The sequence below is a fragment of the Elgaria multicarinata genome, chromosome 10, assembly GCF_023053635.1.
Source record: "Elgaria multicarinata webbii isolate HBS135686 ecotype San Diego chromosome 10, rElgMul1.1.pri, whole genome shotgun sequence".
Lineage (NCBI taxonomy): Eukaryota > Metazoa > Chordata > Lepidosauria > Squamata > Anguidae > Elgaria > Elgaria multicarinata.
Genome location: NC_086180.1, coordinates 17,755,485 through 17,781,837, shown reverse-complemented (window position 1 = coordinate 17,781,837; position 26,353 = coordinate 17,755,485). Strand labels below are relative to the sequence as shown.

General features: G+C 44.1%; 1 protein-coding gene across 3 annotated transcripts in view; it reads right to left on the bottom strand.

Annotated features, from left to right (window-relative positions):
* ARHGAP24 (Rho GTPase activating protein 24) overlaps positions 1 to 26,353 on the bottom strand; it is a 412,693-nt gene that overhangs the window by 87,138 nt on the left and 299,202 nt on the right. The window lies entirely within an intron of this gene.

The following is a 26,353-nucleotide window of genomic DNA, read 5'->3' as shown; positions in this document are numbered from 1 at the left end:
TAAGCTTCCATGAAAGATAACTTATCCACAATTGTTAATGCACAGCTATTGGGCTCCTGAGCTGAATTTTCACCTAACTATTGGATGGACTGAATTTGGGTGTGTGTGTGTGTATGTCAGTGGGTGTGATGTGTCCACAGGGGTCTTACTTCTGGTGGCAGCAGCAATCACAGAAAGCCTTTTCAAAATACCTCCTCCACCCCTAAGAATACCACAGGACATGGCTACATCTGGGGCATTGGGTGAGGTGGGAGAGAAAATGGTGGCTGATAGATTTCTTGAGCTCCAGTAATGGAAAGGGTTTCTTGAGGGTAGAAATCTTGCTTTGGGGGATCTGCCATTTGACATGTTCCCTCCAGAGACTCCTTTTTTTGGGTGATGGTAATGTATTGGAGGAATACCTGCAGAGCGTAAATATATCAGAAATTATCATCAGTGTGAAGGTTTTACTTATTTTATTTTATTTATTTATTATTGCATTTATATCCTGCCTTTTTTCCTCCAAGGAACCCAAGGCGGCATACATAATCCTCCTCTTCATTTTATCCTCACAACAACAACCCTGTGAAGTAGGATGGGATGAGAGTCTGTGACTGGCCCAAAGTCACCCAGGCCTTAGCTAGACGAGAGGTTATCCTGGGTTATCAGATGACGCACAGGGGATCCAGGGTTCAGGCAGTGATCAACCCTCCCTTGCCCCGGGATAATGGGCACAATTTTTGGCCTGGTATTTCCCGTGGTCTCAGGCCCGTGTAAGCGGTTTTTCCCGGCTCTGTGCACGATTACTTGCGAGGAGCGCTGTACCCATCAGAGGCAAGGTGGGGAGATTGGGGGCAGGGTGGGGGGATTGGGGAAACCTTTTTTTAAAAAAAGACTTACCTGCGCGCACAAGCATTTGTGCACATCTGGCCCTTGAAAAAAAATGGCAGGAGCGATGGCTCTCCTCCAGAGCTCATTGCGCCTGACGTCTAGCCTATAGTGAGATCCCGCTATAGTTGCATTGCAGGATCTCCCCTCCTCTCGCCTGGATTTTCGTTTAGGTCTAGCAAAGGCCCCAGTGGGTTTCTGCGGTCACGTGGGGAGTAGAACCCAGATCTCCCAACACTTTAGCCACAACATCACACTGCTTTCCTCATACTGACATGGTAAAAACGCTTTTTCCAAGCGTGGGAAAACCTGACCATTTCAATATGCATAATGCAAGTAGATGGTATGTAGTTAAAAGAATCAAATTTAGGAATCTCTTAAAACTGATCTCAGGATCAGCCATGAGTCCACTAGCATAGACAGGCTTTTCCCACTGGTACCTGCTAGAGGTTTCAAATTCAACAAATGAATTTAGGCAGAATGAATTCAGAATTTTCAAGAGGGAGGACTTTCTCGGTTGTGGCACTAGATTTATAGAATGACCTCTCCCAGGAGGCCAATCTGGCACCCACACAGCTCTCTCTCTCTCTCTCTCTCTTAGCTCCAGGCAAATACATTTCACTTCTCTCAGACATTTTAGATGTTTATTATTCTGATTTTATTTCCCAAGGTCTTTTAAATTTTTATTGTAGTTACTGTCTCCAACGTATTTTGTACCTGTCTTATTGTGTGAGCCAATATTGTGTAATAGGGCCTTATTGTGTTATAGGGCACCTCTTATAAACATCATAAATGCATCCATTTCTGGACTACAATATACATCAGACCAAGCCTAGGGTGGCCAAATGGAAAGGAGGACAGGGCTCCTGTATCTTTAACAGTTGTATAGAAAAGGGAATTTCAGCAGGTGTCATTTGTATGCTTGCAGCACCTGGTGAAATTCCCTCTTCATCACAACAGTTATGCTGCAGGAGCCCTGCCCTCTTTTGTAGAGTGGCCATATACAAAAGAGGGAAGGGCTCCTGCAGCTTTAACTGTTGTGATGGAGGGAATTTTAGCAGGTGATGCAACTGTTAAAGATACAGGGGCCCTGTCTTCCTTTTCAAATGGTCACCCTAGTCAAACTCTAACTCCCAAACGTATTTCACCAACTTCCCTAATGAAGTGCAGCCAGTTGGGTAACACTGGTGTACAATTCAGCTTCTGCTACAGAACCATAGTAAGAAAACATAGTTAATGCAAAAATAACCCCATTTCAACATGGCTGAAATAATGAAGTATTGCAGAGTGTCACAATTCACTTACATGTCATAATTACAAGCTTCATGGTATCAAGGCACTATGGGCTATAATTTCAGCCATGACCCCTAGAAGCATGGAATGCTACCACTTCAGTGTATTTTATCTACAAAGCCCAACAGAGCCTCCCAAAGTAGTTTTCAAAAAAACAACCAGACAAAACATCAGATATGAAAAAAAAAACCCTAAAAGTAAATCCTTAAATTCAAACGAGCAGAGTTACAATCTTCAATCGCAGAATAACAACTAAGGAAAAGAAGAATGTTTTCATGGCCCATCTAAACAGCTTTTAGAGGGAGTTCATATGTAAGCACACATGTTAACCCCCTTCCCATTTGGGGGCAGGTGTCCTGCCCCCCATTTCCTTGAGGAGCAGGTTGGGATGTGTGCTTAACTGGAATGCCTGCCATGACCATTTTGATAGTACCTCTAACCTCCAGGGGCTCATCTACACCAAGCAGATATTGCACTATGAAAGTGGTATGAAAGCGGTATATAAAAGGCAGGAGCCACACTACTGCTTTATAGTGGTATTGAAGTGCACTGACTACTGGTGGGGTCCATTGACACATACCATATACCGCTTTCATACCACTTTCATAGTTTTATATCCTGCTTGGTTTAGATGGGTCATGGGCCCCAACAGTTGTCAGTGCACTTCAGTACCACTATAAAGCAGTAGTGTAGATCCTGCAGTGCACTTCAATACCGCTATGAAGCAGTAGTGTGGCTCCTGCCTTTTATATACTGCTTTCATACCACTTTTATAGTGGAATATCCTGCTTGGTGTAGATGAGCCCTGTGTGTGTGCCAGAAGTACAGAAGGAAACAATCCTCATGGTAAAACCTCAATAGTTTTTAGGAATGGGTGGATCCAAATCTGTTTCCATGTACTTCCTCCATTTCCAACCTCCAAGTACATTCTGTGCTACTTTCATGCAGGTTTTTTGGGATGCATTAAAAAGAAAGTGCATTCTTGTGCACATCTTTCAAATCACTCCTATTTTTGTACGCATCCCTCCATTGACGAAAGCATGTTTGTTTGCATGTGTTTCAAATGTATACAATTTTCTTTGTGCATTTTTGAAATGCATCTTTGTTTTCTTCAATTCCACGGAATGCAGCCCAAGTCCTGAAATGTGCAGATTTACAAATGCAACATGTGTCCGGTCTACGTCCGGTGATGTGGATTGAAGAAATCTGCCCCGAAAATCCAATGGAGCAGACTTCTCACACATCCCTGATATTTATGCGCGATTTAACAGTCCATCTGCCCAGCCATCCTCTCACAACGCACTGGGTAGCTCTCGCAGCCTAGGGGTAGGAGCTGCACGCTCACAGCAGTTTCATACCCAGAATCATTGATATTGAGGAAATTGGTTTTAAGACGCATCTTAAGACAGGCTACGAAGCACTGCATGAGATGAGTAAACAAATGCCATTCTCAGAAAAGAATGAAACGCTAATGGCTGGGGCCTGCCTGAGGGGTGATTTACAGATTAGGCAGCAATATCCTGCTATGTCAATCTTCCGCACTGCCAGGAACATCAGCCGACGCTGACTCCCAATGACAGCTGCTTCAGCGTATTCCTGACAGAGGAGAAAGAGGCGATAAGCACTATTGGCCACTAAACGGCTCCTTTTAGAGGGCACTTCATCTCCGTGAATGGAACCAGTGTCCAATCTTTCAGCCCTCTGATGTTTGTTTGCTTCGACGCTGAACAGGAAAATGATACCAGTGCTTCGCGTTTGTCACCCGAGCAGCAAAATTTAGCATTGCTTATCAGACCAATGTTAAGATCCCCTTCCACTAGGGATGTTGAGAGCACCCAACTCAGTCCAGGAGTCCGGTGGACCCACTGCAGCTGTGCCCCGAGGCCTACTCAGGTGCACCTTGTGTGAGTGCACAATTTTTATTATTGCCAGTAACAGACTCTCAGCCCAACCCACCTCACAGGGTTGTTGTTGTGAGGATAAAGTGGATAGGAGGAAGAGGATTATGAACACCGCCTTGGGTTCATTGGAGGAAAAAAGGTGGGATATAAATGCAATAATAAAAATTCCAGAGGCTCCAGAAATTGCACAATTTCAAAAATTGTGCAATTCCCCCCAGGGATGGAAGTGTGCAATTTCAGCAGCGAGGGGCAGGCAGCTGCTGAGCACTCACTGGGCCAAGCTAAGCCTCACAAGAGGCTCGTGTGGCCCAACGAGCAGGGGGGGAGATTGTGGTGGTGACGGGGCAAAGATCCGCCAAGGCAGGCATGGGTGAGTTCACCCACTCCTACCACCCACAAAGGGACCCTTGTATTCACACGATTGTTTTAGGTTAAAAACACCATGGGTGCGGTTAGCACTCTGAGCGCAGCTGTGCAAAATGTGACCGAGTTTGGAACTGCGACCCACATCCTTTGATGCTGCGAAATCGTGTTATGTAGGAAACGTGGCTTTGATGCAAACATCACACATTGTAGCAAAAGCAATGGCTCTTTGAAACATAGTGAAACGATAAAGTGAAGATTACCAGAAAACACAGTAAAATACAATGTCAAACTGCAGCCGGAATGCTGCAAATAGCGAGGTCCTCTTGACAAATATACTATGAGTAAAGCGGCACTCCTACACACAGTAACTGGGAAGAGCTCTACTGAGCACAGTAGCACATTCATCGGAGTAAATATACAGTTCATTTGGCTGCATGAAGTATTTGGCTGATCAGCCATCAGTTGAGAAGCAGGGAAAAGACCTGGGGAGGCTTTAATCCCCCCCATGACCCAGATGCAGTGATCTTGATCAGGATCAGCAGGGAGGGAACCTGCCCGCCCCCCAGAAATCCTGGGGGTGCTGAGATTGCTGTTTCATTGCTGCCAATACCAGCAGGGAACCAGCAATTTTAATTAGGATTTCTTGGGAGGGGGCAGAGGAGGTTTAAGCTCGCCCCCCCCTCCAAACTGATCCCGATGCAGCAAAGTTTTCCAGTGGGGAAAAAGTATTTTTGATCATACTTGCTGAGGGGAGACTTTCACCTCCCCCACACACAACAAACTGAGTCCTGACACAGCTGAGTTTGTAGCTAAAGTGTGTGCGTATGTGAGCATGGATGAGTGTCTGCATGCACGGATGAGTGTATGCACTCACATGGACAACTGTGAATGTGCATGTGTGCATAGATGAATGTGTCTTCGAGAGGAGGCAGAGAACAAGGTGTGTACTTTTGCCTGCACGCACACATGTTCATCTGCAAGTATGTGTGCAAATATTGGTGTGGCGATTTGTGCCCTGTCTGTGGCATTATCAGGTGCCGTTCCTCCTCTCTGTTGACAGAATCAGATTTTTTCCCCAGTTTCTGAAATTGTGCAAATACAAATTTGCACAAATTCACCTACTTGCAAACATGCAAATCTGCCCCCCACCCCAGTACATTTCATGCTTTAGCCTACGAGGCAAATGCATATTCTTGGCTTGTTCTTTTTAATTTTTCTACAACAAAATGTGCGCAACATTCCCAACGATTAGGAAAAAGGACCGCAAGTCCTCAAACATCACCCGAGAGGTCCACCGCAGAATTTGTGGGTTGGATTCATAAAAACCCAAACCCATTTGGTTTCATGGTATATTTCTCTGAAATTCCTACCCCTGACCTACTACTGCATGTAGCCCTGAGGGGCAAAAAGTTGCCCACCATTGACTTAAAACAGGAAGGATTAAAACTATGGTTGTTAGGTTGATGCATGTTCATGTCTTTAGAACTTCTCCCCACCCCCGCCCCTGCCCCCCACCCCAAACTCTGCATTTCATTTGACTTTAGTTTTCTCCAGCAAGGGAATATTGGTTTAAAAGGATGATTCTCCACCCTGGTATATCTCAAGATGGGCCCTGGGGCTGATCCCTTTGCTGCATAGCACCCCTTGAAGGCCAACTGTGTGAACTGGGCCTGACAATAAGCTGCTTTTCCATATAGCATCGTGCTGAACACTTCTGTAGAATTTCAAAGCTTGCATGTCACAATCAATGATATTTCTATTCTATATACACCAGTTGTTGGGGAACATGGGTGGGAGAGGGCTGTTGAATTGTGTCCTACTTGTGGGTCCCTGGCTAATAGCTGGTTGACCACTGTGCGAACAGAGTGCTGGACTAGATGGACCCTTGGTCTGATCCAGCAGGGCATGTCTTATGTTCTTAAGAAGTTGCTCCAATGGAGTGCGCATGGAGAAGAAACATCCTCCTTTTCTCTTTCCCTGTAAGCCTTGTTTTGTAAGCATGTTTGTATTTCTTAGAGAAAACTACAGACAACAGTCAGCAATTTGGAATGAGAGGGGTGTAGCCAGCCTGTCCCCTGTAGTTCTCTTCTCTGTGGAAAGGCCAGATTCTTCCTTCCTGCCACCTCTGCAAAATGGTTGATAAGTAACTCATTCCAAATCCCTGCCCTCCTCCTTGCAAACTCGGATGCACTCCAGTGCTTTAGTCAATAGTCAGCGGAGAGCTGATGTGCTCCTTGATCAAGGCTGACTTGGGCCTCTCCACCTCATGCTGGGTGCTGCTTTGTGCAACCAGCTGGCACTGTTTGGATATGAGTGAAAATATCCGAGGAACTTGTGCCCAGCAAATGGAAAAAAAATTCAGGGCTCAAGATCAGGGGAAGTGCCATTCCAGAGGTGCCCCTGCTCCACCTGGAGAGAACTGGAGAGGCCTTTTGGTGCTTGCTGTACATACTGTTCGAACAGAAGGAGACGAACTTGTTGACATGAGTGGGGGCTTGAAATGAACAAGCCCAAACAGCTCCCTTGCATTTCCCCCTTTGCTGTTAAGCATATCTAGAAGGAAACCCAATTTATAAAGCAAAACAGAAAACCCAGAAAGAAATACGTTCATATATTTTCTAAAAAGGGAATATGAATGGGAATATGACTGTTAAATTGTGCCTCATGTAAAATTTCCCTGCCAGAGGAAAACCATCACAGTGCGGAGAAAGCTTCTCATTTACTGCTCTGTTGATGTCCTACTTGCAGGAAATTATTCTTCTTGTTGTTTTTAATAGGGCAGTAATGAAAACTATGTTATCTTCTTTGCACTGCCACCGTGTTTTATATTAGTTCAGGGTTCTAGGACCTAATTCTACTGCACGTGTAGTAAACCAGGTCTCAGCTTAGAGATGCTGTGGGCACCCAACTGAGACTGGGAGTCCAATGGACTCCACCCACATCTCCCCCGCGACCCAATATGGTGCCTGCAAAGGCCCAATGAGTGCTTGGCAGCCATTTCCCCTCATCCAGAGCTTCTATTGTGCACTACAATGGAGGCTATGGAAATTACGTATCTTCCCCAGTTCCCTAAATGCTAGCTGCTTATTTCCTTTAAGCAAGAGGAAATATGAATATGCTCCATTTGAACCTTTACTCTTGCATGAATGAGGCCTTTACGGTCGCCATTCATGCAATGGGTGAAATGCTTAACATCTGGTAGGGGCAACACGGGAGCCTGCCCTTCCGTCTCTCAGGTCTTTATAGTCCCTGCTTCCTTGCAAGGAAGGTGCGATCATGAGAGCTTGAGAACCAGCAGGGGCAGGACTCACATGCCACCCTCACCAGCTGCATAAATGGAGGCCATAAAGTAGGGTGACCAACTGTCAGGATTTCCCTGGATTTGTCCTGGTTTTTGTTCTTTCCATGGTGTCAGGGGGGATTTTCTATAATTTTCAATAATGTCCTGGAATGACACACCTTCCTCTTTAAGGCTGCCATTAGCATGGCAGGAGGGAATGACATGCTTTCTTGAGGCACATCATTCCCCCACCCCGAGCTCCAATTGAGGTCTTAAAGGGGAAAGTGGGTCATTCGTGGACCTTATAGAAAAGGCCCCAATTGGAGTGGATGGTGGTGGTGCAGAATGAAATCCTTTCCCTTCCTCCACTCCAATCGGGTTCTTTAAGGTGGCGGGGGAATAACATTACTCTGTACAGCACCATGTACATTGATGGTGCTATATAAATCAATAATAATAATAATAATAATAATAATAATAATAATAATAATAACGTACTTTCTGCAGGACTCAGAAAGCTGCTTCCCCCCCCCCCCCACACACACGGTGTCCTCTTTTTTGGTTTCCCAAATATGGTCACCCTACCATAAAGGCCCCATGTATGCAAGAGTAAAGGCACACACAGAGCATTCGCACTTTTCTCTTCTGTAAATTGAGTCTTTACACTCGCTATTTAGGCAACTGGAAAGGGATACGTAATTTTTGCAGCCTCCAGTGTTGCAAGCAGGGGACTATGGCTGTGCAGTGGGGCGAGAGTCTGATGAGTAGGACCCAGGTGAGTTCACCCTCCCCTACCTCAGTGGCAAAGTCTCTGTCGAAAGCATAAGAAAACGGGGAGAGGGGGAAAGTCAGACCTAGCCTGCTCCCTCTTTCCTATCCTCCTTTTTCACCCATGGGGCTTCTATGACTTTCTACTGTTAGTTTTTCCCTACCCTGTGCCTGCTTACCCTACCCTGTGCCTGTTTGCATTCTCTTCCCCTCCTTATTGTTTTACTATGATTTTATTAGATTGTAAGCCTATGCGGCAGAGTCTTGCTATTTACTGTTTTACTCTGTACAGCACCATGTACATTGATGGTGCTATATAAATTAATAATAATAATAATAATAATAATAATAATAATAATAATAATAATAATATGCCCTGCCTTCCACAAGGAGCGAGTTTGGTGGCACCCCTACAGCTCTAAAGACATAGGGGGCCAAAATCACATTGGGAAAAGAGATTGTGCTTCTGTCCCCTCTATTGCTTATTGCGCCGTCGAAAGGGTTGTGCAGAATCATAAAGCTCAGCTACAGGTTATGTCACGCATGGAACCCCCAATGGCCCTTTTCTTTATTGCAAAGCAGTGCCAAGGGACAAGTAACCCTTCTCCTGCCTACCGCTTCTATAGTTCGCCTGCTCCCCCGCTCCCCATAATACCATGAATACAGGAAGGCCGTGAGTCTTTAGGCCCAGTTTACACATCACAACAGCCCAGGGTTTCAATCTTTATGCTATGAAAAAATGCAACTGTAAAAAAAATCACGGAAATACATATGCCAAAAAAAAGCTGAATGGAATAGGGGGTGGGGTGGGGAAACAATACATGTTATGTATTCACATAAATTGCAGTGAAACCTCTTAACAGAATTGTTTTTGCATATTTTTTCGCATGCTGAAAAAAAAATTGAATCCATCTATAAGTGGACGCCGGAATGAATGTTGCCGGACAATCTGCCAAATGCACCCAGGACAAATTCCACAAAATCCACACATCCCCATTTCAATAATGGTACAGGGTTATACTCCCAGAGGCCACGGTTCCACTTGTCTGCTTCTGCTGTCTCTTTGCAGTGAAGAAGCAGGCGGTCAGGGCATTCTTTTACACATTTGTGTGCTTCATGTCATTGATTCCCTAGGAAATGATGTATGTTATAACTAGAGCTGTGCCCAAATGGCCTCTCGAAATTCCCCATCCTACTTGTGGTCAGACAAATTGTGGAGACCATTTCACTGAATTTCTCCAAGGGGAGGAGAAAGTCTCCAATAGATGCTTGACACTAGCAATAGTTCTCTTTTTCTAACAGTTTTTGGGATTTGTGCTGCCATATCTAATCACTGTGAGGTGGCCAAGGGTGATGTGTGTATTTTCTTTCTGTTATCCATCTCTCCAATTACCTTTTGACATGTTCTTCTGCGCTTTAATTGAAGTGTGGGAAGTCAGGGAGGCTGCATGCTGCCAGGGAGATAACTTTCTTCTCCTTTGGACAATTTTTTTCAAAGCATTTTTTTTCCTATCAAAGTGAATGACAGTGCTTGGGGCGGGGGAAAGTGGCATACATTTTAGGCACAACACTACGTATAACTCTACTTGCCATGACTTTTCATCTTTTATAGAAAGCCGAATTTTGATACCAATTGATCTGAAAATCGTCTGTCCTGGGCACCACACTTCAAGAAGGACCACACTTCCAGCAGACAAGCTGGAAGGAGTTCAGAGGAGAGCAATGAAAATGATCAGGGGTCTGGAAGCAAAGCCCTATGAGGAGAGACTGAAAGAACTGGGCATGTTTAGCCTGGAGAACAGACTGAGGAGAGACATGATAGCACTCTTCAAATACTTGAAAGGTTGTCTCACACAGAGGAGGGCCAGGATCTCTTCTTGATCCTCCCAGAGTGCAGGACACAGAATAATGGGCTCAAGTTACAGAAAGCCAGATTCCGGATGGACATCAGGAAAAACTTCCTGACTGCTAGAGCAGTACAACAATGGAACCAATGACCTAGGGAGGTTGTGGGCTCTCCCACACTAGAGACCTTCAAGAGGCAGCTGGACAACCATCTGTCAGGGATGCTTTAAGTTGGATTCCTACAATGAGCAGGGGGTTGGATTCTACTATTCTACTGTTCTATGATTCTATGAAATTCTTATTTTTTTCCAGGTATTTTCTACCAGGTATAGGGTATTTTATCTGCCATTCCCTCTACTTCTGGCCCATTGACTGACATCATGTTTTTAATTTTGTGTTTTGATGGATTGTTTCTGACACTGACATTGTTTTTGATTTTATGATGTTCGACATCTTGAGCACCCTTGAATGGGAAAGCAAGAGTGAAATCCTTGAAATGAAAGAAAATAGTCAATGAAGATACCAGAATCATATCCATTTTGGTGCTATGCTTGTTTCTTTTGTTGCATAATCCTGCAGGAAGGGTCCCAACACAAGATACATTAGTCTTTACCTTTCTTCTGCATGGCAGCCATGCCCTTCCTCTTCCCTGGAATATTATTCTGCTCAAGATAATAAGACTGTACCATTGCAATGTGAAGCTATGATTAATTCTTCTTGCTATCGCATAAGCAATACTTCTGGCAAGAACTCATAGCTCATTTTTCAGGCCTTTTCCTGTCCTGACCCCCACACCATGCCCCCTGAAGAACAAGACCTTCTAGAGAAATACATCCTTCTCACCTCCTCGTTCTTCAGACATGCAACTTTGCAGCTAAATTTCTCTCCGTCCATACCTATGTGATGTTTGAGAAATTCATTCGAGTCATTTTTGGCCAGATTTTACCCAGTTCACATTTCTTGGAACTGAATACAGCCCTGAAGCTCGCGATCTGATTCACAGAATAAACAACAAAACAAACGAACAAAAATTCACAAAACGTGTACATTTTAAAAATGTGCATGGAAAAATGTACACTTTTTTTTTTTAAAAAAAAATGCACATCAATATGCTTTAATCAATGGAAGAAAATGTGTACATTTCAAAGATGGAAACAATTGATGCGTACATTTGGAAGATATTCACGGGAAATAACATGCAAATTTTTGAGCGAAAAGCAAAATTCGCAGTCTAATATGCATACAAGTTGGAACAGTCTGCAAGGTGGAATTTAGAGACCTTTAATGAGCTTGTGTTTTGCTGATTCACACGTGCATCCGTCTCTGAAGAATCAAGGTGTGTGTGTGTGTGTGTGTGTGTACATAAACTGTGTCCCTGGGGTTGTGTGAAGTTTTTCACCTAGAACATTATTCCCCTCTTCATAATTCAGAGTGCACACAGTAAGCCTATTATAGAATAAAAGCCCACCACAGTTGTGGCACATGCACTGCCTTCTGCCTGAGCTCAGGGGGAAGCTTTTTTTCACACATTTTTTGAGAAGCTAGATTTGCACAGAACAGATTGGCGACCTGTCCCCTCGCTTAGATCAGCACTGTGCACCAGTGTAGACTGGGGCTCTGATTTTGGTGAGGCTGGAATTCCATTCTGTTGTAAGGTGGGAACCCGCCAGAACTCTAAAGCACATTTTGGGGATAGGGTTCAGCATTTTGGATGGCTCCTTTAGAGTTCTGGCTGGTTCTGACTAAAACCCAGGTCATGTCTACACTAGTCCTCATCCCGGGGATCGCCCTGGGATCATCCCTGCGTGTCCACATGATGCACAGGGGATCCAGGGGGCAAGGAGGGATGATTCCTCCATTTCCCCAGAATAAATGAGATGGCTTTCAGCCTGATTCTTCCCATGGTCTTGGCAATCTTGGTGATTGCCACCAATCTGGATGGCATCAAAAGAGGGTTGGATAAATTCCTGGAGGCAAAGGCTATCAATGGCTACTAGCCCTGATGCTTGTGTGCTATCTCCAGTATTCGAGGCAGTAAGCCTGTGTGCACCAGTTGCTGGGGAACATGGGTGGGAGGGTGCTGTTGCACCATGTCCTGCTTGTTCATCCCTGGCCAATGGCTGGTTGGCCACTGTATGAACAGAGTGCTGGACTAGATGGACCCTCAGTTTGATCTAGCAGGGCACTTCTTATGTTCTTAAGAGCAACCCTGTGAGGTAGGCTGGGCTGAGAGTCTGTGACTGGCCCAAAGTCACCCAATGGGTTTCCATGGCCAAGTGGGGACTAAAACCCAGGATCTCCTGACTCCCAATCCAACACCTTTGCCACTACACAACACTGGCTCTCTTTACAAGCTAAGACCTGGGCTAGATCTATACTACTGCTTTATAGCGGTATTGAAGTGCACTGATAACTGTTGGGGCACAATCCACATCCCATGTACCACTTTCATAGTGTTATATCCAGCTTTATATTCTATGTCCTTAATGATTTGACACAAGGTGTAGATCTGGCCCTGCTTAACTTTAGCGAAGTGACTGCATCCTGTACCTTCAGACTACTGCTGAGCTTTTATTATTATTATTATTATTATTATTATTATTATTATTATTATTATTATTAATCCAGCCATTTGTGGAGGGGTGTGTGTTCAAACCATCCCCAAGAGATTAAATTAATTTCTCCCTCTTTTGTGTGTGTGCGTGTGTGTGTGTGTGTGTGACAGAGAGAGAGATTGAGAGAGAGAGAGAGAGAGAGAGAGAGAGAGAGAGAGAGAGAGAGAGCCAAATTTAAAGACCTTTTTGTGGCGGTGGGATATTGAATACAAGCTGACTAAGAATTTTCTTCCTCTTTTTACTTAGAGAATGAGCTATACCTAGGGATGTACAGAATTTGTAAAATCCGTTCCATCTCCATTTCGCAGATTGACAAGTGCTTTTCATTATTTTGCGTGCTCATTGATAGAAAATGTGGAAATCCCCTCTTAATGCACATTTCCCCCCCCCCCGCAAATGCACAATTCCCCTCCCCAAATGTGTAATTTCATGTTTTAGCCTATGGTAGAAATGCACTTTTTCGGCTGGCTTTTTTTAAAAAAATTACATATTTTTCTACAACTAAATTTGTGTAAAATTCTAGAAAGTAAAAAAAGCTGGTCTGCAAGTCTGCTGAATCCATGTGTCTTGGGAAAAGCTGGTCTGCTGTGGAATCATTGGGTCAGATTCATAGAAATAGCAACTCATTTGATTTCATTGCAGAGTTCTCCAGCATCTCTAGCCACATCAGCCAACAGTGTTGAAAGTTCAAAGAATGAAGCATTAAGAAAATACTCTAGAAAGATTTCTTAGGGCCTAGCAGGAACCAAGCTCCAGTAATTTTATCCTTATAAAAGAGAATAAAAAATGAAAGACGGGGGGAATCTTGAAGAGTTTGGGATATTTTGGAAGGATGTGTGTGGGGGAAATTCTTAGGTGGAAAAAGCTGGATTTTGGGGTGAGGGACCTTGGGAATCTTTCCTTGTATGTCTTCATTTGTAAATGTCCTGCTTCTTTTAATAATTCCCTACTTTAACATTATGGGATTATAATAGATTATTTATGAGGAAGTGATAAATAATAGACAAAATGTGCCGTGGTATTTTCAATGTTTTATTGAATTTTAATACTTTCTTGAGGAGGAGTCAAAATGTATTTGATTATGGAAACTTTAATATAAAAGTGATAATTAAGAGGGGGGAAAGAACAAAGGCAGGATTGCAGTAAAAAACACTCGCTATGACCTAAAAATATAAAGCAAACTAAGGTCCTGGGGAAGACGGATGTATCCTAAGGGGTGCATATAGCATTATAGCTAGATGTTTGACTACAGATTTTCCCACGTCTAGGTTATTCTGGACCCAAATAACATATTTTGTCCATGTTCCCTTTTGATCTCATGCCAAGACTTTGATCTTATAAAGCACACTGGGTTATAACACTGCCAAGTTGTGGCTACCAGCCCTTAAATATTAAAATGGACACACAGAGAAGTGCATTTCCAGGGAAGTAAGGTTGGTGGAATAATTCATAAGGCAGTTAATCCTCCTTTTCTTCTTGTTTGCCAAGAGATCGCAGGTTTCACTAATACGCCTTCTAATTAGCTAAAAGTCCCTACTAATAACTTTTGACTTATGATTAATCTCCGATAGCTCAAATCTCTTTGATAATTAAGTGTTTGAACAGATGTTGTCCTTTAAAGATATGTAACGATGTATATCTATTCCCAGCTTGGAGGATAGATTCAACAGTTAACATTTGCAAATTATTATTATTATTATTATTAGTAGTAGTAGTAGTAGTATTTTAGTAAAATTGATGAAAAATACAATTCTCACTCAATTTGATAGGAAAGAATTTGTTTTCAAACAGAAATTCAAAGGATAAGAAATTTCAGAGAAATTCTCATGGTTCTTGTGCTTACCTTACTTATAATATGACTGAGGAGTGCGTGTGAGGGTACAGTCATCTCTCTGGCAGCCTATAGACTCCTTGGCTTCCCACACTTCCTGCCCAGGGGAAGGCGTCATTAATTTATTCCTCCCATAGGGCCTTTTCAGATCAGGAAGTGCAGGCAGCTGGCAGCCTGTAGAGCAGTGGTGAGATGTGTAACAGAAAGAAAAATACAGACAGTACCCTCAGCCACCTCACCGTGATTAGTTAAGGTCAAAAACACCACCATAATTATTAATAAACACCATAATTATTAATAATAATAATAATTATTTTGAATAATTATTATTATTCAAAATAATTTATAAAATGACCTGAAAATGAGACAGAAAAATGGAAGCCCCATTCATGGGGAAAGAAAACTTTCAGGAAATTCCTGAGATTTTTCTTTTCTTACCCCATAGAATAAAAGACACTTTCCAGAATTTTCTCCATATTTTCTTAACTGTTATTTTTTGGGACAGTCCTTTCCTCCCCTCAATATACTGGAGTGATGCTAGGGATGTGGGACGTTGCGGAGGATGCAAAATGGGGGACAGGCTGCTGACACAGTTGATAGTGTTGCCACTTGCAGTGACAGTGCAGAAAAACAAAAACAAAAACCTAAGGGGAAAAGAAAGAAAGAAAGAAAGAAAGAAAGAAAGAAAGAAAGAAAGAAAATGTACTACAACCCTTGATGCCTAACTGGGAGAAATTGTTGGAGAATTTCTCCTCCCTCTGGAGAAATTTGGTGAAATTGCTCCCCCAATTCCTCTAACCACAGATAGGATGGCAAATGTTGAGAGGCCACTTGTGCACAGCTCTACTATTTAAACAGGTGTTTACACATTTCTCACACAGAAATGAGAAATAATTCACACTGATATTAGCAATGGGGGAAATGAGTGTGATGCAGGGGGAGTGCTTTCTCAGGGCCAGAAAGGAGCTCATTGCCATTGGTTGTAACATCTGTAGGGATTACAGAAGCAAGAGTGTTTAACCAGATAAATCTGTACTGGTGCTACTCCAGCACTGGTTGAATTCCTGTACTTCCAGAGAAGTCATTTCTACTGTTGAACAATATGGGTCCCTGCCACTACTGGACTAGCTCCAGTGCTAATTAAATTAATTAAGGCCTTTTGCCTGTGCAAACAGTTTCTAATGGAATGACTCCCGGAGTCCCAACAGCACATACACACTTTCAGTTATGGAAATGCACTCCCTTGATACATGGTTTTGTAAAAAAAACCAAATGAAATCATCGCTGATAACAACTGAAGCATTCTGTTCTGCAAATATTTACATCAGTGAAACTGACATTACAACTGTTGTGATATATTGACTGCCCCAAAAGTGTAAATGGCCACATCCCATGCAACTAGTCATTTCTGTACCCTCACCTTCTCCTGGGGGAATTAAGATTGGTTGTGCACCAAAGAAAGGAAGGAAAGAAGGAAGGAAGGAAGGAAAGAAGGAAGGAAGGAAGGAAGGAAGGAAGGAAGGAAGGAAGGAGCTGTTTCTTTTTGCAATGTTTTGTCCTGCTACTTCTATATGACAAAATGTCACAGTACTGGAGTATCTTCAGGAATAATGCAATTTGTCCTTCAAGTGACACCACACATAAATAAACACTGTGGCCATGGCATATGAGCTTTACCAGGGCATCATAATTCTGTCCAGGTCAGGTGCCTTATCCCAATATCGATTTACAACAGATTTATTACAATAATTGCAGATGAGTTACTAGAACATCTGAACTTAAGGAAGTAATAGAGACAGCTAAGGGTGCAATCTTATGTATGTTTAGACAGCTGGGGCATACTGAGAGTTGTAAGACTTTTTTCTGTCTAAACATGCCTAGGATTTTGTCTTAGTAAAAGCAAGACCATGACAAATTGGTGAAGGAAAAGGTCTAATGGTATGGCTAGACGAGGGGGGTTGAGGGGATGAACTCATGGTTTTATGATTGCAAGATCATCCCCCTCATCTACATGCGGCACACAATGTCCCAGGAGGAAGAAGACGTTGTGGCTGCCATTTTGTTTTTTGTTTTAATCAAACTGTGCAAACTGTAAGTTTTTAAAACAAAACAAAAACCCTTGCGCTCCCCCCACCCCCAATGGGCACAGAGCTCCATGTCCAGCTCCCCACATTTACTCTGAGGAGCTGGGACAAAACCATGATGGTGGGCTACACATCCCACAGTCTTGGGCTCATCCCGAGACCACGGGAAAAATAAGAATTGAAGGGTAGGGCGATATCCTGGGAAAAGGGAGGGATTGTCACTCCCTGCTCCCAGGATGCCCTGTGCATCATGTGGATGCGCAGGGATGATCCCCAGGATATCACCCCATCTAGACATGCCCTAAGTCTGATTTAGGATGGAAACCACATGACAGAATTTATCACTACTTTACTCCTTCTTTCATGCTACTCTTAGGGCCAATCTAGACATTGGGTTAAGCATGACACTTTAACACTGTGCTTAGCACTTGACAACTTTTTTCTTTCAGAAATAGCAGCCATAAGTCACAGTGCACAGGGAAGCCTCTCGATGACAACATTCAAGGACAATTTGAGGACATAGGAAGCTGCCTTATACTGAGTCAGACCCTGAGTCCATCTAGTCCAGTATTGTCGATACGGGCTGGCAGCAGATCCCCAAGATTTCAGGTAGTAGTTTTTCCTGCCCTACCTGGAGATGCCAGGGATGGAACCTGGGACCTTCTGCATACAAAGCAGATGCTTTACCACTGAGCCATGGTACCATCCAGGACAATTTGCAGGAAGTTTTATTGTGAGCATAACCAGAGCAAGAGGGACAGAATACCCATGTTCAATCCCTGTTCAGTGTTTTATTCAGCATTAGAATTGATTTAACAATTATTATTTTTCAATGAGCTCATCAAAGTATATATAAGAATTCTACAGGGAATTATCTTTACAAACGTTTTGGTTTTCATCCTTGGTTATAAATGGATGTTGGCATAAGGCACCTGATAGCTCCAAGCTATTTCTCACAATGTGCTTTTTCCCCCACGGATCAACAAGAACTATCCACAATTTCTCTAATTAGAATCATAGAATAGCAGAGTTGGAGAGGGCCTACAAGGCCATCGAGTCCAACCCCCTGCTCAACTGCTAAATTGTCCATGGTGCACAAAGGTTGCCTACCCCTGAGCTATGGCATTGGTGAGTCTGATCCTGCGTCCATACAGAAAGAAAGGGCTGGGCTTAGTTCCCAACTGGCATGTCTAGACCTCCCAGCATTCCGGGAGGGAGGGGGAAGATCACACGGGATCCTCACGAGATCCTCCCCCTCAGTCCACACATGGTGCATGACGTCCCGGGAGGAAGGAGGATGTCATGACCGCCATTTTTTTTTATTTACTGAGGATGAGTGCATGAGCGCTCCATCAAAAAGTTTTTTAAAAATAATAATAATAAAAAATCCTGCTCCCCATCCCACCCCTGATGGGCACGGAGCTCCTGAACAGCTCCATGCCCCATTCCTGTTTCTGGCTCCTCGCATTTACTCACGAAGAGCCGGGACGGTTCCGAGACTGCAGGAAAAGTCGGGATTAAAGCCATCTTGGTTATCCTAGAGAAAGGGAGGGATCATCCCTCCCTGCTGCCGGGATCTCCTGTATATGTCATGGGATGATCCCGGGGTGATCCCCGGGATAAACACTGGTGTAGACATGCCCTATAACTCAATCAAGGACTACCCCTGGCAAGCTGCACTACAGCTCTGTGCTGTAGCAACCCACCACTAGCTCATTGATACACTACACACACACACCCCTACAGGGAGAAAACAAAAGAACTGCTATGCTGGATCTAATCAAGCAGTAACCTTGCTTATCATTCTAATAGTAGTGAGCTGGATAAGCAGGAAAGTTCATGAGCAGGACACAATTGGATACATCCTCCCACCCCTTAGTTCATTGCTGCATTTTTGTCTCCAATCTGATAGAAGCGGTCATGAAATGGCCAGGCTCACACTTTCATAGAATCATAGAATCATAGAATAGCAGAGTTGGAAGGGGCCTACAAGGCCATCGAGTCCAACCCCCTGCTCAATGCAGGAATCCACCCTAAAGCATCCATGACAGATGGTTGTCCAGCTGCCTCTTGAATGCCTCTAGTGTGGGAGAGCCCACAACCTCCCTAGGTAACTGATTCCACCGTCGCACTGCTCTAACAGTCAGGAAGTTTTTCCTGATGTAAGCTCTTTCTCTTGTAAGCTCCCTCCCCTGCTAATGCACTGGGGGACAGAGATACAGTCAAAACCTGATTGGGAGATGGGGAACAAAACCAGTACAGTAAGATTAGCTGGCACGACTGTTACTCAGAATATGGTACCAGAGATGGTCGCTTTCATTCTGTGTCTCATGATTTTGTGTGTGAACAAAAGTATTTTAAAAAGAAACAGCAACAATTGCATACATGTGTTTGAGGAGTTTTGTTTTTGCTGTGCTGATTCTCAGCATTCAACCTGTTCTTTTGTGCTCCTCATTCCTGATAGGAGAACTCTGGCTTAGAAATCCATTCATTCGACAGAACAACCAGCTTTAAAAACCTGAAGGCTGCATCCTTTCTTAAGTGCTTTAATGGAAGGGAGGGGGGGGGAACCCCTAGGTAATTTCAATCCAATCCCTAGAGGGCATCACATTACATCATAGTTCATCAAGAAGGAAGGAAGACAACAAAGAATAGCAGGACCCACCGAGATACATAAATAAAAAATGAGGAATTCCTGCCTAGGCTCTAGCATTGCTGAGGATGATGCGGGCATGAAAGCAGAATAAAATCAATAACATCTCCCCCACAAAAAAGGTACTTTGGACTGTATGAGCAAGTGAATCATATTTTATTTAACAACTGTATAAAGGACACTGTAGGCACGGATTCTGTCAATCAGGTTGACTTGACTAAAAATGCTGTTGGTTTTTGGGGTGTGGTGGAGGAGATATCTCTATCTATCTATCTATCTATCTATCTATCTATCTATCTATCTATCATCTTATTATAGTGGATATATGTATTATGTTCATCGTGTTAAAAGGCAGGGTATAGATCCGTCAATCAATAGATAAAATAAATAAAGCAGACACCTAAAAATGTAAATTGTGAATGTGACCAAAAAAGGAAGTGTTTGAAATCTTGTGTACCACCAAGAAGCCAGAGTTGGCAGTGGCTCACTGATCGGTTTCAGATGAGCCGCTGCACCCATGGGTGCCATTTTGAATATACAACCCATCAAGTTGTGCCAACCCAATAAGCATGAGCTAAACAACACTTGCATAACCCATTGTCTGTTCTGGAGTTATGTGAGACCTTAGCTAGAACTAAGGTTTATCCTGGGATCGTCCTGGGGTCATCCCTGTTCATGTAAATGACACACAGGATATCCCGGGAGCAGGCAGGGACAAACCTGGGATGATCCCAGGATAAACCTTAGGTCTAGCTAAGGCCTCAGTGTTGTTCAACCCTCTGATAACCCATGCTCACTGGCTTCACATGACACAATAATCTCTGAGCGGGGGTTGTGTATTCAAAACAGTGGCTGCACGTACCCCACAGCCTCACCAGGGTTAAGTAATCCATGCTGGGCTGCCGTGTCACATAAAGAGCTGTTGAGTGTATACTCAATGGCAAACCTGGCTTTGTTGCCAGGTAATGTATGAAATGGCCTTTATAATTCCACTTATGTTTTGTTAAAGAAATAAAGACATTGGAGAGAATTAGACAATAAAGTGTAAATACAGCATAGCATACATGAAAAATGGAAAGAACAGGCATGTTTTACTCAGGGGAGAGAAGTTGGAGGTATATATGAGGGCCTTTTTTCAATATCTAGAAAGGCCAAAATTATGGCTGATAAACATAATGAACGATGTCCTTTATGTCCCAATGTGAACTTCAAGATCAGCCATGACTACCTTCTTACTCAACCTAACTATGAACAACAAGGGTTTCTAGAAGAGCATTCTCAAGGGATCCTACCACTTCACATCTGGTGCAAATACTGATGGTGAAATACATGTACCTCATGTCAGCTGAGGCAGGAGCCACACTACTGCTTTATAGAGGTATTGAAGTGAACTGACAACTGTTGGGGCCCATGAGACATCCACACCAAGAAGGATATAACACTATGAAAGCAGTATATGGCATGGGCCCCAACAGTTGTCAGTGTACTTCAGTACTGCTATAAAGCAGTAGTGTAGATCCTGCCTCCAGATACCACTTTCATAGTGCTATATATCTTGCTTGGTGAGGCCTGAGAATCACCCAAGTGCATTTAAAGCTTTGCAGTGGTGATGGCCATTTCTACACCTGCCTTTTTCCCCGGGATCGTCCCGGGATCATCCCTGTGCATGCAAATGACACACAGGGGATCCCGGGGGCAGGCAAGGACGATCCCTCCATTTTCCTGGGATAATTCTTAGGTGCAGAAAGGGTCAAAGAGTGGTTGTCACCACACTCCCATAGAGAAAAGCTGCATTTCAAAGACCCATGTGCTAATCTTGACCGACACAAGCCATTATTTTGTATTTAGCCAAACTACAAGAGGAAACTGAAAGTTAGTACGGAACAAAATAATTGTAGCATTTCTACGTTGTTTTTAATGTATTGTACACTGCCCCAAGAATGTCAGTTCTTGGTGAGTTCAAAAGGACAGCAAATAAACAAATAAATCTTCTCCTAAACATTTTTTGTGCTATGATTGAGCATGAGATTGGAGTCTTCCTTCCTTATGGAGGGAAACCTGGAAAAGATGTCGCAGCGCAACCCGTTTGAAATGAAAGAGCTTCAAATGTCATCTCCACAGTGCATATTTGTATTGCTTTTCAGAGAGCAGAGAGGGAATAGCTAAAAACAAAAGGTAAGTGAATGCCCTTTCCTTACGAAATAACATTTTCAAATGGGTGCACTTTGCTAAGGAGACTAGAATAATTTTTCCTCCTACTTTTCAATGAACTCCAGCCTTCTCATTAGACTCACCAGCAAGCTAAACCTGTTCATGGGGAAAGAACTGTGTTTTGCCCCGAGGTGACCTATAATGAATGCCACATCTAACAAGGCAAAGCAGTTAGGGGCTCCTAATAATCTCAACCATCAACAAATCCTCATTAAGGTATTGGTGGCTCGTTAATGTGAAACACTGAACCAGCAGCTGATAGATCCGAATTTTTGTACCTCGCAAGCCTAGGCATCGTTTTGCCCCCAAAAGAATTGATACACAAGTACAAATTTGAACAGCCAGGTTCTAGTGATAGCTGTCTGCAGAAGGAACAAAATGCAAATGACAGCGTGATTGCAGGGTTATTTCCTTCTATTTAGCAAGCATCAAACCGCTGCCAGCCATAATCTGATGGGCCTCTATTAATTGTTTCTGCTTGCCTGCCTTCATGTTTTAGTTATTAACTCCACATGACAAGACGGAGAATGGTGTGGGTGTGGGTGTGGGTGTGTGTTTGTGTTTAATACCTATATTTTAAATACATTGGGTACAATTCACTTCCAACTGAAATCAATAGCAAAACAAAACAAAAACCTCACACTGATTTTTAATAGAGCTGATTGTACCCATACTGCGGGAATTCATTGAGGACAATGGATCTTTCCATGGTCATATTGGATATCACAAAGATCAGGCTTGTTGCATGAAGGAGTGCCCCTGGCCAGAAAAGCTGATCCTGTTCCTAGGGCAAAAAGTCACATTAGTTCTTAGGAATGATGAAACCCACTCTTCTGTCAACTCATGTTACATTAAAAGCCCCCCCAAAATAAAATAAAAATAAAAATCGCAACTGCATTTTTTACTAATATGAATTGAATTCATGCTGTGCTGAACATTTCTTTCATGTTTCTCCCCTTCCATTCTCATTCAATTTGAAAACAATGTTCAAAGGAGAAGAATGTTTCTTTGTTTTTAAGAAAATGGTGTGGGTGGGTTTTGTGGTACTTATGCTTTACTTATGAAGTAGCTGAGGGGTGACTGGGTGGGAATCTACATTGATGTTTTTCTAACGTTTTGAATGGGTTACTGTGATGCACCACGTCACGTGACCCTGGGTCTCCAACGTTGCAAATGAGTTGTACTTACAGGCTCTATTTCTTAGTTCCAGCGTGGCTACAGATTCATGTGCCTCGTTCTACTGGTAATTTTCCTCTCCCTTTCTCAGAACTGCTGGGTTTGCTCCGCCCACTTCCTGTTCTCCTTCCTTCGCCCCGTTTGCTATCTTATCGGCTACAGCAGATAAATCACACCAGCGTTATACTGTGCAATCACTGACAATTGCATGCAAAGGACTCAGACGTTTTCCACCTTAGAATCTGCTTTTATTGTGAAGTACTCCCATGCATCCTGCCTTAATTGTGCTCCTTTTGCTAAAGATTCACCCCAGCCGCTGCTGTGGGCGCAGGAGCAGGATTTTAAACAAATGCTTACATCTGCGTAAGCTTTATAGATAAAGACACCAAAATTGGCACAGTAACTCAAACACCAAATTTGAATCAAATTGAGTCATCGGTTGATTTTTTATGACTTTTTTTTTTAACATTTCCCCCCTCTTTGCAAAGGAGCTGAGGAGCGCTCAAAGGATCGCTGTAGCTCCCTGCAGGAAAATTAACAAGGGTCCAAAGTCCAAAACTCATGACCAGCGGGGCTTAAATGGGGCTGTTGCTAAAACGTTTCAATTTGGTCTCCCATCCAAACTCTGACCAGACTCAACCCTGCTTAGCTTCAGCAAAGTGGCTGGCTCCTACGCATTCAGGCAATTCCCTGGGATTTGTGTTAAGATGTTTTGGGAGGGGGTTTGTGTGTGCTTATGACTATTACCCTTCCGGCTAGGAATGAGGCAGGCAGTGGGCGGAGCAAACCCAGCAGCTCTCACAGAAGAGGGAGAACAACGGAAACAATTGAACAATGTGCCCTGAAGTTCTGTTGCAGCGAAACGTAAGTCACGCTAGTGTGTCCTGTGATACAGAGAAATGATACAGAGAACCATGTTAGAAAGGGACACTAGCAACGTTATAAGACTAGTGTAGATCCGGCCTGGGTGACCTCTCTTTCATTGTACAATAATCTCCTTTGTCACCTGCAGCCTCCCTGGCTTCCCACACTTCAATTAAAGCCCAGGGGAAAGCATTATGAGGCAACTCTTCACCCATGAGCCTTTTTCAGATCAGGAAGTGTGGGCAGCCAGAGAGGATGAAGAGATGTATAATGAAGAAAGAACTCACACAGTACCCTCAGCGACCTTGCAATGATAAACTCAAACATACTGTCAAAATGGTGGCAGCTCAAAAACCAAAATCCCTTAGGAAAAAAGGTGAGAAAGCTGTGCCACAGCCACTGCTAGCGGCGAACCCTTGCCTCTGAGAAACTGTTGGGAGAATTTCTCCTCTTGCTGAAGACATTCAGTAAAACAGTCCCCTCAATTTCCCAGCCCACAAAAAGGATAGAGAATTTTGAGAAGCCATTTGCCCACTGCTATAATTCCAATACAATATCAAACATCCACATTTATGAGCAGGCAGATAGAAAAACTGAAGTATAGTCTGAAAAATTCACAGGAAGGGACGTATAATAGCTGCTGTAGGAGATGGAGCGGGACTGAGAAAGGCCTTGAGAAGTGGGGAGGTTTTTCTTTCCACACAGGCATCCCAGCTTATGTCTGGGTCTTACTTCCATCTAGCGGCTCTCATCTCCAAAGGCATGCATGTATATTCCTTGCATTACTTGTGGAGATATTTGTGAGCATTTGAGTCAGGGGAGCTAAGTGACGCTACTCAAATGCTTGCCAGCAGATCCACAGCAAGCAGAGTTCTGTTTTCAGCCTTCGATGAACAGGGCTCTCCTTAGTTCAAATCTGCAATCACACCACCATCACTTAACCTCTTCCTGAGCCTCAGGGGCCCAGTATGTTACCTTAGAGAGAACAAGGAGCCAGGTGGCAGAGGCAGGTGCTCCCAAGGCCCAGATGGAGCATGTTTCCACTCTAGGAATGGGGAAATTACACTTTTCTCTCTGGGAATGATGGGACTTGCTAGTTCTATCCTTGGCATGGGCACACTTTCTTCCAGGGCTCTGGAAGAGGCCGACAGCCATCTTTGGGCCTTGCTAGAACTACCTTTAAATCCCGGCGTGTGGAGGGGTCAGCCCACGCTAGAAGTAGCATGGGCTGTCGCTCCTGTCTACACGTGACACACAACGGGTTAAAGGAAAGCCCCGTCGCGTCGGCCATTTCTTTAACATTTAAAGGGGCCATGTGTGCAGGAGTGCACCAAAGATAACTTAGGCTTTTTTTTTTTTTTTTTTAAAAAAAGAGGGTTCTCCACTCCCCCCTGACCCTGATTTCCCCCCTGCGATGTCCAATGCCCCCCGCCCGCCTGCTTGCCACGTCCGATGCCCCCCCACCTACCCACCCGCTTGCCATGTCTGATGCCCCCCCGCCCCCCACCAAGTCCGATGCCCCCCGATCTCTCCACCCTGGCTCTGCTCTTCCCCCCATCTCTCTCACCGGGTCCGCTCTTCCCCCACTTGGCCCCAATCTCCCTCCCCCCTGGCCCGATGGGCACCAGTGCGCAGCTTCTCCCAGCTACTCACGAGTAAGCCGTGTAGCCAGGAAAAGCTGTGGAACAGGCTAGACCTTCTGCAGCCCCGGGCTCAGCCCAGGGCTGCGGAAATACCGGGCCACAAACGGTGCCGGTTATCCCAGGTCAAGGGAGTGTTTAGCCTGGGCTGACCCCGGGATCCCCTGTGCATCATCTGGATGCACAGGGGTGAGCCCGGGTATCAGCCCGGCTAAACCCTCGTCTAGCAATGGTCTTTGTCACCTCCCCCTGAGCTCAAAGTAAGTTGTTAGAGTTGGAGCCGGTGAAGGGGGAGGCCAGGCTAGTGGACATCTCCAGCACCTCAGAGCATTTTGTAAGCCTTTGAACTAGGCACTAGTGAAAGACTTGAGATTTTGCAAGCACACGGCCCTTTTCGCATCACACCTCAGCTGGTTTCTGCACCCCTAGTTTCTTCCCTCAGTTCTATTCCCTCAGCTGTAGGGGCACCCAAATAACCTCCTCATGCTAGACATTTTCTAATCTCAGAGGAGCTGCATGAAGGTTAAGGTGGCCACTTATGCATCAAGAGGTACCATTGGGGATTTCTCTCCCAGAATCTGGCCTGCGCAGATTGCTGGGCCTGGGAAGGGAGGGAGGAGGGTGTTTGAGGGAGAAATCCATGGGCCGGATTGGGACCTTTGGCAGGGCATTTGTGTTCCAAGGGCTGGAGGTTCCACATTCCTGTAACAGAGAGCCACACATTCTGGTGCATAAAAATGCCATATATATATTTTTTTAAAAAATGTAAGATCCAGAAAGCATTTGAAAAGTCCATGAAATACTGTTTATGGTGGAGCATGACTGAAGACTGATTTATCCAGTTGAAAGGGACTGGCAAATTTAGATGGGCAGAATGCAATTACTCAAGACAGAATTTGTCCAGAGACTCAACAGTCACTGTCCGCCCTGTTGTGAAAAGTGACATGAGCTCTTCAGTG